Source organism: Poecile atricapillus, chromosome 1, assembly GCF_030490865.1.
Source record: "Poecile atricapillus isolate bPoeAtr1 chromosome 1, bPoeAtr1.hap1, whole genome shotgun sequence".
NCBI lineage: Eukaryota > Metazoa > Chordata > Aves > Passeriformes > Paridae > Poecile > Poecile atricapillus.
In genome coordinates, this window is record NC_081249.1 from 116,735,808 (window position 1) to 116,750,216 (window position 14,409).

At 39.3% G+C, this 14,409-nt stretch overlaps 1 long non-coding RNA gene across 2 annotated transcripts; it reads right to left on the reverse strand.

Annotated features, from left to right (window-relative positions):
• Positions 1-451: 451 nt before the first annotated feature.
• LOC131582079 (uncharacterized) lies at positions 452-11,265 on the reverse strand. Of its 2 annotated transcripts, XR_009278266.1 has the most exons (5): positions 11,162-11,259; positions 10,106-10,256; positions 9,126-9,188; positions 4,348-4,504; positions 452-4,150 (listed from the first exon to the last, which is right to left on the reverse strand). It is a non-coding gene; the product is annotated as an uncharacterized LOC131582079 (long non-coding RNA). The 2 variants fall into 2 exon arrangements; XR_009278265.1 differs by lacking the exon at positions 10,106-10,256 and having other exon boundaries at positions 453-4,150; positions 11,162-11,265.
• Between the last annotated feature and the right edge of the window lie 3,144 nt (positions 11,266-14,409).

Below are 14,409 nucleotides of genomic sequence, written 5' to 3' on the forward strand. Positions count from 1 at the left end.
CAAAAAATACATTCTTCTATTTGATAAAAAAATAAATCTTCTGAGGCACTTCAACCAAGAAAAAGACACCTCTGTAACTGTGTCTCCTTACTACAACCTTGGCACAATAAGTTTGTTTGACTCATCAACAAACAACAGCTTCAAATATCTGTGACTGGCAAGAAGAACAAGCAGGAAATAAATATATCCAGGGAAATCATGGCACAAACAGCCCTGCAAAACCAGGGAAATGAAGAAGGTACCATATTGTAATGAGTCTTTTTCATTGCAGATCACTCAATTTTTACTGGCGTTTTACCATTCTCTGATGCGAGGCAAAACTAGAAACAGTTGTAGATGAATGTTCAATTTCAGCAGGAATACAAACTTGTTCAACCTGAAGAACCAACAAGAACCTGACTTGTTTCATTATGCAGATTAATAATGGCTCTTTAATGCAGTGTGCTATGATGGATTTTTATTAAGCAGCTCCCTGTTTATTTCACATTGTTCCAAGAAAAAGAATAAATTCACTCAGGCTATTCTCAACCCAGTGGATTCATGACACACATCTTCATCTACTGCTGGCTGCTTTCCTCTTTCCAGTGTTCCAGTCATAACACTGTGGTGCATTTAGTTATAAAACAGAAGACTCAGTTCTCCTTAATTTGAAAACTCAGTCATTTGAACAGGATTTTCTTTGTTTGCTGAGAATAGGAACAGCCATGTAATCTCTTGTAACATCAGCCTCCGTGTTCCTTATTCCTACAGTGGATTTGCTTTCCCTTATGGCACTTTGGCAACACAAAAGCCACTTCGAAGTAAAATACTAAATTATATATTATGGCTCTCGTCATTCAAGAGCACTACAATAATTATCTCTATTAAATAACTGGAAAGTACAACAGGCAAACCTAAGTGAAGCAAAAAAATTATGGAATCCAAGATAAAGCTGTTGGTTTTACCCCCATTATTCCCTGCATTATTCGTTCCTAGTAGGAAATTCCATGAGAAAAAAACCTGCTACCTATTACACTGATAATTAGTTGCTAAATACTCACATGACTAATAGCAACCAACTTAAAGAGAAATCATACACATTTGTGTTGTTAAACCCTAGCACGTCTGTGAGCCTAATGGAAAGGATACCTAGATTTAATAAAAAATGGCAGTTCTAAGAGAAAAAACACTACAGAACTGAAAAAAATCTGGCCTTTGTTTTAATGAGAAAATAAGGGAAAAAAATCAAACAAAGAATATATGAATAATACAGTCCTTGAAGTATATTAAAAATTTTCCCATTATTCCTATGAGAAACAGTACATTTTAGACCCTGAGTTCAAAATACAACTAAGACCATGACAAACCTTATTGTAACCTTCCTTTTAACAATGTAAAAGCTCCATTATTTAGGCATTCTAGAATTATTGGCTTTGTTGAAGAAAAATACCCAACAGCAGTAAGCAATTATGCAGATGCATTTGTACTGTAGAAGTTAAAGGTTTATTATGCTTTCAGATTAATAAAATGATGCCCCTGTACAGAGCTAGCCAATTCCTTTACAAGTTTGCATTTCACATTTAATCTAGTCCCATAATTTAATCATGATAGGTCTTGTGCATTATACCAGGGCTGAAAAAGTGTAATGATCTGAAATCAGGCTTTTTATGCATGAGATAATTACAGTGTTACCAGCTAGCCCCACAATGTAGACAAGAATAGATGAACCAATTATTTATTTTTAAATGTTATTTTATGCAACTCTTCTATGTGCCTAGGTAAATATAAGACATAATAGAGACTACCACATTTATATGAATTTAGACCTCAGCTACTTGCATCTCTGAGGAGAACCCACTTTGAATTTGATTGAAGTGTGGCAATGCTGTTTTAGGATCTGTACCCATCCTTTCCATCCAACACAGCAACCAAAGTGGGATAGCAAGGACACTCCCCGTCGTAGTTGTATGAGAAAAAGGTTAAGAGTCTCTGCTTCGTTTTCCTTCCTGGCTCAGCCAAAACAGCTCAGCTGAGCTGTGCAAAGATGGTGGCTGCAGGGAAAAGGTCGCAAAGCCAGCACAGCTCAGATAAGGTAATAAAATAACAAGAATCCAAGACTACATATTTGCCATGAAAGACAAGAAAATATTTCATTTTGTGCTTTAGTCATGGGCAAGAAAGAATATAGGTCCTGTCAGACACCCCTCAGACAGAAGAGAAATACTAGGAACTGATTTCGTTTCTGTCGTATAATTTATTTTCTCAGCAAACAGATTATTTTTTTGGTATTTACTCAATATAGAACTTTTCCACTAAAGCAATTTCTTTTTCCAAGTATGAATCTGAAAAAGTTTGTCTACTAGTTTATAAGTACGAAATAAATACTACCTTAATGTTTAACTCTTTCTGTCTTCTCTCCTTTAACTTAGGAGAATTAAAGCAGATAGAAATTCACCCTTATTTGATGTTGCCAAAACAAGTTCTGCAACACAGCATCAATTTTGTTGCATGCACAGACATTATCACCCTTCTGCCTAAAACTTCAGCTGAAAAATGGTGCTAAACCAGCAACACAACTTGCATCCTTTTCAGGGAGGAACTGTAATGAATATTAAGCTTTACTGAATATCAGTGCAGAACAAAATTATAAATAAGAAGGATTTTATACTCCTCACAGTCTACTTCAGACTTTGAAATCACTCATCACAAATCAGGATAATGTAATGTGGTTCTGCTAAAATACATTACATGAAGAAAATGAGCTGATTTCCCTTACTGACTCACCAGTCTCCATTTCTGTCGTAGACAAACTAGAGAGGTCTGAGTTTGCTTTAAGTATCTGAATAATTCTAAATTGATTTACAGTGAGACATAAATGGGTAAATACAACAGCCAGCATTCGTTAAAGTTACAGTTTTAGAAAGACTAACAAGTCTTATTAATGCATAGTCTCTTTCTGAGAGGCACTATCAACCATGAGACAAATCTTTCCAAGCACCACAGGTTGACTATATTCCATCACACAGCCAATTCCATGAAATCTGGCATGCCAGAAAAAGGTTTCATACTCACACCCTGTAGTTAAATACCTAATTTGGGCCCCTGAATCTGGCACATTTGTAAAGGGAAGAACCAACCCAGTAACTGCTGAATGAGCTGTGAACAAGCCTCTAACCTGGTGGCCCTGCTTGGAGCCTGCCACTTCCAGCAAGTTCCAAGCAGCTTACAGAGAAGTAAAACATGGCTGTAGGAACTATTTAAGGGTTTGAAAAACTGTAAGAACATAATATGTAAAGTATCTTGATTGTCTACCCCTATCTCTTACACCTCTGTACAGTATACACAGAAATGCTCCTTGACAGAGAAATAACACTGTAACACCACTAACAGTAGCTGACCACTGTGAAAAACAAGGTTCACATATTTTTCTTATAGAATTCAAAAGTTTAATAAAAAGACAACTGGGAGATAAAAATAAAGTACACAGATACGGCCGGGTGTCTCTGCATTCAGCCAAGAGAGCACCCCTTGCTAACAAAGGATTGTCCCTTAAAAACAGAACCCTACTACATATCCATAAATTCTCATACATATTCAGACATTCTTCTTAGGATCTTTGGTGTTCTTTTGTTTAGTTTTCTCTTGCCCCCTTCCCAATAGATCAATCTTATTGGCGCCATTGAGATTTACATTCCCTGATAACAGAAATGCAATAAATTCCTCCCCCAGAGTTCTGGTCACTGCTGTCTTCATCTGGATAAGATAGTTTACGAATGCAGGGGTTCTCTAGCTATTTTTTCTCAGTCTTTGGGTTATACAAACAAAAGTAGTTTTTGTTTTAATACTATGCCATAGCCCAACATATATGTATTATACCACTATATCTAAGTTTCATCAATAACAGAAATAAAGGAAACTATATTAATACAACAAAATTTTCCAATCTTATGCACATAACATTCATTTTAATATTTGCAAAAAGCCAACAATACAATATGTATCTATAAGAAGACCCAGCTCGCATCTGGAGCCAGCAGTGTCCTGTCAGCACAGGGAAGCAGCCCAACATCCTGCAGTGATGTTGACCAGCAACGCTTTCATCAGTGCTTCGTGTGAGGACCTCAGCTCCACAGCCACAGCCCCTGCTTCAACTCAGCTGGTAAAACTGTTTCTTGGAGAAACAAAAGCAATAAAAGTCATAGGTGCTTCTAATGATAAGAAATGCTGATGAACAAATCAAGGTGATTAGGCAGTTTCAATCACACCCTCCTTTGTGTTGAGCTCACTGTCTACTGTGGAATTGTTAGAAATCATAAAGTTTACTTCTATTTTTTGTGTCTTGCAAAACTCAGCTATTATCTCACTCACCTCTCTCAAGGATTAAGATTACAGCTGGGTGTTCTCCCCTTTCATTTCAGAAATGAATATAACTTGCAGAAGATATTCTTCTTTTATCTTGTCTTGCTAGATCCGTGTACAAACAGCTCATATTGTCCTCAGCTGATTGAGTTTGTTGAACAGACAACTGTCAAAAGCAGAAATGAACAGATAAAATGTTCTTCAAATTTGAGCTATTACCTGTGACACTCAAGTGAGGTTACTGTACTGTTCTTGCTTCATACCATAAAAAATGATTGTCCAAAAGTCTCCTGCAGAAAAGAGTAGTGGAAAGAGTAGTTTTTGGAAAATGACATCCTCTCCAGAAATTCATGCACAGAAAGTGGGAGTCTGTTTTCATGAACGATATTCTGGGGGTGCTTGACATCCTTTTCATTTGTAAAAAGCAAACAAAAAGAATGGAGATAGTTTTGAATCAACCTTCATTTTGTTATTTGTTCCTCAGTAGCATTTCACACAAAAACAGAGACTTGCAGTTTAAGTAATTCTGATGATGAGTGAACAAGAAACAGTTTCCTACATGTAAATCAGATTTGCCTTTTAAATGGTTTACTTCTTCCAACTTGTTATTTAGCAGCATGTCAGTATTGTAAAAAATACTAAAAATTAGCTGACATTAATTGTGCTTTGCTTGAGCAAAACCATTTCTTTTTTAAGAAATGTTATTCAAAGAAATGTCCCTTAAGTCTCTACAGTCAAAAAGTTAATTTTGTTATGCCTAAACAGGCTTTCTTTAAGGTTATTGAAATTGTTAGTAATGTAGTGAAAAAATGGTAAACAGAACTGGCTTTACAGCTGGAAATTTCCTTCATAAATCTGGATGCAGTTCTGCCCAGTGCAATACACAGTGCTTTTTAATACAAAAAAGAAAACCTATCCTGTCCCAAAGATTTAATTGATCAAGTATCTGAGAAGATACTGAGCAAAAATGCAGTTAGGGTTTGGGTTTTTTTGATACATAAGCTCATTTTTATATGATTGAAATTGCTTTGGTGATTTTTATTCTACAGTATAATGCTTAGTGGGCTTATGGACCACCCACCAAAATAACAATTTGAAGTGAAGGTTTTGGCCATGGGAAGCTGTGCTTTGTAATAGCATGCAAGGGCCCTTAAAAGTACTTTTTTAGGCAAAAAAGTTTTGCTTGCTCTGTGATTATACTAGAGATGGTCTAGACCTCGTGTGATTAGCAACAAAAATTCAGGTCAAGTCTGCTAATCTTTTTCTGTAAAATATTAACCTCTTCTATTAAGAATAAATGGCAATACACTATTTTATAGATATATTTTCTCATTAATTTAAGACACTGTCAGGTTTGTGGTGCATGTTCTAAATTCTCAAGTTTATATCACCAAATAGTTACTGTTATTTCTGAAGTTCATTACTCTCTAGTTATTTCTCAATATTTTGCTGCTTTCCTTAGCATTATTGCTGGTTGTGAGGCACTCTTAATGTATTACCAGTGTTAGCTTCTTAATGAAAGTCTCTTCAGGTAGATTTTAATCTAGATATTTGAAGATGCCAGAAAAAGGCTGAAATTAAGGTCAATTTTCATGGGAGCTTGGGAAATTTTACATATTGTCTTTTAAATTTGCAATTTTCTTTTAATTTAGAAACAAATTTGGATGAAGCTGCATTGATACATTGTGATGCTTACAATTTTTTTTTCCAAGTCTTGTGAAAGAGAACTTGATTTGATGACCTTACTGAAAGTTAATTACTGCTAGTAGATTATTGAGGAACCACTTCATAAAATAAGCAAGGAAGTCTATAACTCTCTCTAAAATACTGGTTTTGATGTAGGTGAAGACGACTTTGGACTATTCTGGTAATATAGACAAGAGCAAGAACTTTTGCTTTTCATTAAGGAGAATGCTAATTTCTCTTCTTACAAATGTGGATAGTTGAGATTCATTTTTATATTTTGATGATAGATGACTAATAGGAAATGTGTTATCTTAACACTGGTTTACATAATCTCTGAAACACTCTGCATTTTAATATTTTTGAGGGTGATATAACTGACAGATGGAAGTAGCAGCCAGCCATAGATCAAATCCAATACCAGGACACCACGCTAACTTCTGTTGTTGGTTTTCATTTTTTGGTAAAGTTACAATAATTAGAAGGCTGGAGAAAGAAAGAATGTGAAACTACTGAATAAAACATTTCAGACAACAGATGTGGAATATCATTGTTTCAAACAAACATTTGAATTTCAAATTTCAAAGCAACTATCTGAAGTTTAATTTAAAATTCTAATTTAATTTCAAGTTACTGTGCCCATGAACATACTTTTAATTGAAATGTATACTGGGATCTAAAAATAAGTCATTTTCCACATTTCAATTCACTTCATAAAACAAGAGTTTATGCATTTTACAGTAATACAGAAGTACAATCACTAAATCAAAGTATCAGAATTTGATTTTTGTAACTTTTCTAAGTGGCAAAACTCTCAAATAGCCTGTTAGTCAGTCCAGGATGACACAATTCTTGGACCTATATACACTGTTATTCACTTCAGCACCTTCACAAAATTTAGAGAGCTGCTTTGCTGCGTTCCGCAGCTGCAGGATCAAATCCAGGGAGGTTATGGATTCTGGTGACCAACATGGGACTCAATGAGACGGGTCTCTGCTTGGTTAACGTCAGGAAACCATTTATTCAACACAGGAACAAATTCATCTTAAATCCAGAGACAGAGAATACAGACCAGAGGCAGGGTGGGGGTTTTATGGAACAGAGCCAGGCTGGAGTTTAAGGTCAGGGTCTAATAGGGACAGAGCAAAGGAGAAACCCAGGGGCACAAAACACATCACAACACCCTGGGCTGCCACCCCACGAAGGATCTGCAGGTGGGGCAACTCGTCCCGGGCTCACAGGGCACATCTCCTGAGGCAGAGGGTGGAATTGACTTTTCCTGGGCTTTAAAGACACACCTCTCACTTTAACACTGCTTATCCAAAAACAAATCTTTGCCCCCCACACCATTTTATATGCAAATCATGGAGCCTTTATGTCTTTTGATTGTCAGTGAGGTGTGTTTATTCATTTGTCCATTGTCAGTTATAGTGGCTTTATTAAAGGTTTCAAATGCTTCTGATTACAGAATCTTCAAGAGCACAAGAGGGTTTTACAAAATATGCTTTATTACAATTCCCAGATTAGTGACAGGGGAAGAATTTTTTTTTTAATAATTTAATAGTGCCACCTCTAGATATCAGAGAGTACAGAGTCATAAATTTTTACTACCTTGGTTTGTGATAAGAGGAGTTCATACTGTTTCAACAGAATTAATGAATATATCTTTAGAAACGACACCCTCTTACATGCATGCGTTAAGTCACAGGTGGACAAAGTGGACAAAGTCTCCTGACTATCAAGCTATTGAAGCAGGAGTTTTAACAAATGGCTGCTGAAGGAATTTAGCATATTTTGTACTGTTGCCACTGACTGAAATTCATAAATGGATTCAATAGCTAAAATTCATAGATTCACTTGCAGACACAAAATTGGGGTTGTTTGGGTTTTTTGACAATGACTCTATAGAAACAAATACATGCCAAAATAATCTGGGTTGACTTGCAGGGCTATAACCTTCAACAACACAAATACAGTAAAAACCCAATACTACTTTCTAATCTGTGAATGATAGAAGAGGCTAACTGGGGTCACAGATTTTTCCAAACTCTGTCTTTTCCACATATTTACCCAATATCATTTGAAGTTAAACAAGCCTTCAAGACATCAAACTTCTCCTGTTCACTTCTTTCCTTATTTCTACTGTTGAATGACTTTATTTTTGCCTTGAAGTTTTCATACTCATGTTGAACTTCATGCTGAACTTCAAAGTTTTTTCCTTTATGGTGATTTTGCACATGCACAGCTTACTCACAAAAATATTCACAGGACCTCTACACTGTATCAGCAAGCTGCAAATCTTTACTACAAGATTGCTGCCGTTTAAAAGGAAAAAAGCATAATCATCTAAATGTAGTTCAAGCAGAACAGATTTAAGCAAAAAAGCCCAATATGACTAACATCTTTGCCAAAGGAAAGAAAGCAAGTGTAGCTCCCAGTTCAGGCTCACATCACTATTTGGGAAAGCAGTAAAATACATCAAACATTACCTACAGATTGCATTTCTACGATTCACTATTATGCTTCAGTGTTAATCAGCTGTATCTTCACCAGCACATCACTGACATAAGCACATAGATTTGAATTCCAATTATGCATTAATCCTTTAGTAGGACAATATAAAACGTTAGACAAAAGTTGTTTGTTTTTTTTTTTTTTTCAATTGCAGAATAAGATACTTTGAAGCACATTTTCTTCAAAGGTCCCAAAAGCTTTGAGTAACTCAGCACAGTGTCCTGAAATGCTGAGGAGCTGATCTTCAGAATGGGTTATGCTGCCAATATCAAATCGATCACTTCCTAATATTCAACTCATCACAACATAATGTTCAGTTATCTATAGCAGTACAAGTTACTTTGTGGATGCGGCTTCCAGCTCTCTGTAATGTCTCAGATGCAATTTCACAAGTATCTACATAGAAGATCTACTCTGTAAGCATGAATTCATGTAAGGATTGGAGAGATTGACCTTCCTTTCCCTTTCCTTCTTTGCACCAGTGGAACAAGCTACAAAAACAGAACTTGTTTGCAACCATGCCCTCCACTCTGCACATGCCCAAAGTCAAGTAGCTTGTACTCACAAAATAGACATTTTTTCCAACTTACATTTGAATGGTATTCCAAAGCATCCAGTTCACCTTGGTTGAATAGACATTTCCTTTCATCTTTCTGCAGAATTAGCAAAAAACAACAACAAAAAACCATATAATTCCACAATGAAATAAAAGGGGGGAAAGAAATCAAACATACCTGAATTACAATTTATCTCTTTAAAAGCAGACAAAATTTTCCATCTCTTTTTACTATCACAAGTACAAGTCAAATAAGCAAAAAGATCTGAAAATACCTAAACTACTGCAGGCATTCACAAGGTACATAGACTTAAAGCTGCTCTAAATTATTCATGGTAGTACGATCTGAAGGTACCTAGCGCACAGTTTGTGCTCACGCCTCCTTTGGGCCCATACTAAAAGTTTCAGCTGCCAAGTGCAGCTTACCAATAAAAGAAAAATATTAACTATTTCTCTATGATTACATTTATTGGTTTAGACAAGTGACTCTTATTTTCTCATGTCCATATGGAACAGTACTGAACAACACTTAAAGTAAATTCATACTGTGCTTCCCAACTCGCTAATCTGCACAATCTCAACAGCTACCACAGTTTCAGGCTGTGTACCTGACCACAACCAGTGCCAGGAGATCTCAGGAGCAATCCAGTGCTTATGAGACAGAATGCACATTACTCACATGAGGGGCACAAGAATATCCTCAAAAGTGCCCGCTCTTCTACACTACCTCAAAAGACTCAGGTATGCAAAACAATATTAGCAGAATATTATTTATCAAGGCATTACTGCAATTTACTATGTTACAGAGAACATACCTTCCTAGCAGTGGCAAGAGAATCTCCAGTGTCACTCTTTGCTCCTTCTTGGTATTCCTCTCTGTTGCTGTTGGCCTTTACTTCTGCCAGACATACCTGAGGGCAGGACACAGCTGCTCCTCACAAGCTGCAGCTATATAGGGCTTAGAAATATCCAAGAACTCCTCCCAAAACACGTATCTCATTTTTGCTCTTCTACCTTCTGCTTCTATGGCATCTCCGGGATCAAAAGGAGGACCATCGCTTGATGAGGGCGTGGCAGCAAAAGTAGAAATACTGTAACAGTCTTCAGTAGATGTGACAGAAGTACTGTGAGTGACACCACCAGGGTGTGCAAAGGAGACACAGATCTCATAGCCACACTGGTTGATGAAAGAGAGATGATCCACAAGCCATCCCGCTGATGTACCACGGACATCCTAAGTCCCCTTTTCAGGACGAAAGATGAGCTCCCTGAAACCACAGCCTTCACCAACCATCTGCACTACCTGAAGCAACCTCCTCCTCCTGTGAGAATTTTTATAAGAATTCACTTTACAGAATTATCACTATTTAACAAACTAGCACATCCCTTCTGACAGACATTTCCATGCTCACACAGGCCACACTGCTGACTTCAGCTGGTTTCCCCATTATGTTGATCCCCATATCACTACATTTTTTGTAGTAACCAAATTTTATATGACTTTCCATACTTTTACACGGCATGTGCTTACTCTGGCTCTTTTTAATGAGTCAGAAAACAGCCCTATGACACTCCAATTATGTCTAAGACTATATGATACCTGTGTATATCTATACACTGTATATACACCACATATATATGCATTTACACTACATATCTTTACTACATATGTTACACACATGCTATATAGACTACATACATCTGCACACTATAGACTATAAACTACATATATGCACACACTATATATACACATACGCTATACATATTCACATATAAACACACACATGTGCATACATACTCACCATGTACATATGCATACACTGTATCTACACACACACACACATATACCTAGAGACATGGATTACTATGACGGCACCCGGGAGCAGCAATATAGGCACAAGGGCAGGGGCAGCCGCAGCCCCAGCGCGGCTGAGGCCAGGCGCCGACTCCCATCCCCGAGGGCACACAGGGACCGAGAGCTCGGGGCTGGGTTTTCTCCAGGAAAACTCTCGGCGGCTGGAGAAAACCCCGGGGTTCGCCGTGGCCCGGCAGTGCCTGGCAAACGCTCACCGCGGGCGCCGCCATATCGCTGTACGGCCATGGCCCGTCCCTGAGCACTTCCGGGGCTTCAGCTCCTCCTCTTCTCCTCCGTTCCCTCCTCTCCTCCGTTCGCTCCTCCCCTCCTCTGGGCGCTGCTCCGCCCGCGGCCCCTCCATGACGCAGTTCCGTGTGACGCTCTGAGGGACGTCCGGGCGGGCGGATTTGAAATTGCGAGCGGGCGGCGGCGCTGGCGGTAAGGGCAGGGCGAGGAGCGGGAGGGGAGCGGCAGCAACACCAACACCAACACCCACACCCACACCCTCACCCTCACCCTCACCCACCGGGACAAATGTCCGTGCGGCGGCGGTGGTAGTGGTGGTGAGTCCCGGGCTGGCCTCGCTGCTGGGTGCCCCGATCGCCCTCGGTACGGTTTAGACGCGCTCTCAGGGCGAGAGGGCGGAGCTGCGCCCGGCTCTGCCGCGCTCCTGCTCTCTTCTCTTTTTTTTCTTGCTGGCGTGCTGGCTCTGGCAAACTGCTCTTCCATCTCTGCTGCAGCTCTGCTCTTACAGCGGGCTGGCTAATGGCAGCAGCAGCGTGGCCAGCAGGAGCAGGGCAGTGACAATCCTGGTACGCGGCGCTGGTGAGGCCGCGCCTCAGTGCTGTGTCCAGTTCTGGGCCCCTCCGTTCAAGAAGGACACTGAGGGGCTGGAGCGTGTCCAGAGAAGGGCAGCGGAGCTGGGGAAGGCTCTGGAGCACAAGTCCCATGAGAAGTGGCTGAGGGAGGTGGGGTTGTTGAGTTTGGTGAAAAGGAGGCTCTGGGCAACCTTGTAATTCTGGAAACACCTGAGAGGAGGCTGTAGCCAGATGGGGGTCGGCCTCTTCTCCCAGGCAACGAGCAACAGGACACGGGCTCAAACTGTGCCAGGCTTTGGTGGGACAGTTGGAGGAATTCCTCCACAGAAAAGGCGATTGTACACTGGAATGGACTGCTGTCGTGAATGAGGGTGAGCTTGCTTAAGCAATCACCACACCTGCCCAGCATGATGGTGGAGTCAGTGTCCCTGGAGGTGTTTAAGGAAAGGCTGGATGTAGCACTTAGAGCTATGGTCTAGCTTACAAGATGGTGATTGCTCATAAGTTGGACTAGAGGATCTCACAGGTCTTTTCCAGCCTAATTGATTCTGTTATACTAGAAGCTAATCACTTGCTATGTTTGTGAAAATTCAATCTTTTTGTGGTTGGTCCCAGTTAAAATAATGGACTAATGCAGCTTCTTCCCCAGACACAGTGAACTCATGAATATGCTGCCCTATGAATTGAGCTTGAGAGCTAGACTTCTGTTGTGGTTTGTGAGCAGTGTAACTGGAAGTAAAATGAAGCAACAGTTTATACTAATAATGTGTTTTGGTAATGTTTGTAGTGGAGGGGGCTTATATTAGTTATAATTCAGTCATTTAAGCCTATCCCACAAATGAGATACACTTTCTGCCCTCTACAGAGGTTCTAACTTTTCTCTAAAAAATCCTTTTTCTGTTTCTCTGATTCTGCTGCATTTCTTCTGTATTTTCCTCTCCCTGGATTTCTCAGCCTGCTTTGGACTGAATTCTCTTGGGACCCTCCCTCATGAGGAGCTCTGCTTATCTCAGTTCTTGTGATTTGATGAAAACTCCCCAGCTCGTTAGAATCTTGTTTTTCGTGTTTATTGGAAGGTCATCACAAAACTTGGCAGGTCTCTCCAGACTGACTGCACAAGGTTATATCTTTGCAATCTGGTACATTTCTTTCTTCTGATGGTACAAACAGGCCTTGTGGCTCATCCCGTGCCCGACAGCACAAAATGGCCCCGAACTACACAGTTCTTTTCTCTTTATACCTATTTTTACCCAATTAACAATAGACACGTATATTATTTTTCTTAATGACCTAATGACCCATCACCTATATGCTGCACTGTGGCATTTTCTGTCCAATCACTTACTATAACCCAAAACCTCTAGAGGAAGAACATGAAGAAGAAAGAAGAAGGACAAGAGACAACACCCTAAATCGTCCATCTTGCCTTCTGTTCTCTAAACTAACTTTTTCACCCAGTGACTTAAGAAAACTTTCTAATCTACACACTTACACTTTTAGCTTTTTCTATCTAATTTTAACAGCTGTTTTCATGTATCACATGAAAACATGCTCATGAATTTCATGTTATATGAAATTCAGTGTTTTTCTGGATCTTAGAACTAAGTATCAGAAACAAGGTTTCACACTTTGTATCTCAGACTCCAACGGAAAGCTGGCATTTTTTTCCTGAATTAATTCTGTTTACTTCAAATTCCACCTTAATGCCACTGTGGGGACTAATATTCCACTTTGATTTATATTCTGCATGCATAGTCTGAAGACAGCCATAATATTACCTCAGAACAGGTTTTCCAGTTATTGTGCTATGATGCTGGGGGATCAGTTGCAAATGAATTGGTAGGCTCAGACTGAGCAGCTCAGGAGCTGATGTATGGCTGAAGTGCTGTAAGCAGTACTTGTGAACTCGTGGTAGTGTGGCCTTTTTCCCAGTGGACTGAACTGAAAAATTTCTCAAGCTCTTTTGCTTTTGGAACCTGGGGGTTTGAAGTGACCAAATAGAAAGAAAGGCAAAACAGTAGGTTTGGAGTAACCACTGACTCTTTCATCAATAAAACAGTTGATTTAAAAGACTGTGGCTGCTCTTACATATTTCTGGAGTCTAACATAATCAATCTTTTTTTTGATCCAGTGTACAGGTCTACTTCTTTATTCTGAGCTTTTGGGAAATCATTGTGGCATTTAGAAAACAAAATACCCTTAGACCCTGTATTTTCTGACACTGCTGCAATACTGAGGGATTTACAGCAGTCACAATGAGGCGAAGCTCAAGTATTGCTGGAAGCAGCAGCCGACAATCTATGATGGCACTGAGAGTGGAGGACAGCAACAAGATGGGTCTTCAAACACCTCAGATGTAAGTCTTGCCTGTCAGATTGCTAAAAATAATTATATAAAGCTAATTCTGAAGAGATTTATCATAGTGTGTGTGAGTAGCAACTGAGAAAAAAACCCGAAACAGTGAGAAGTCTCCTTACAGCCAAGCATGTTTGCACAAGTGCTCCAGTTTTGCAACAATACTTGCTTTAACCTTTTTGTATACCTGTGTCATGTTTCAAAGGGTAACCCCTTGTTACATGTTGCTTAGGAGATGGCTGGGTGCATGAGCTGACCTTTCTAAGATGTTGCTGTGATGAAGGTGTTTA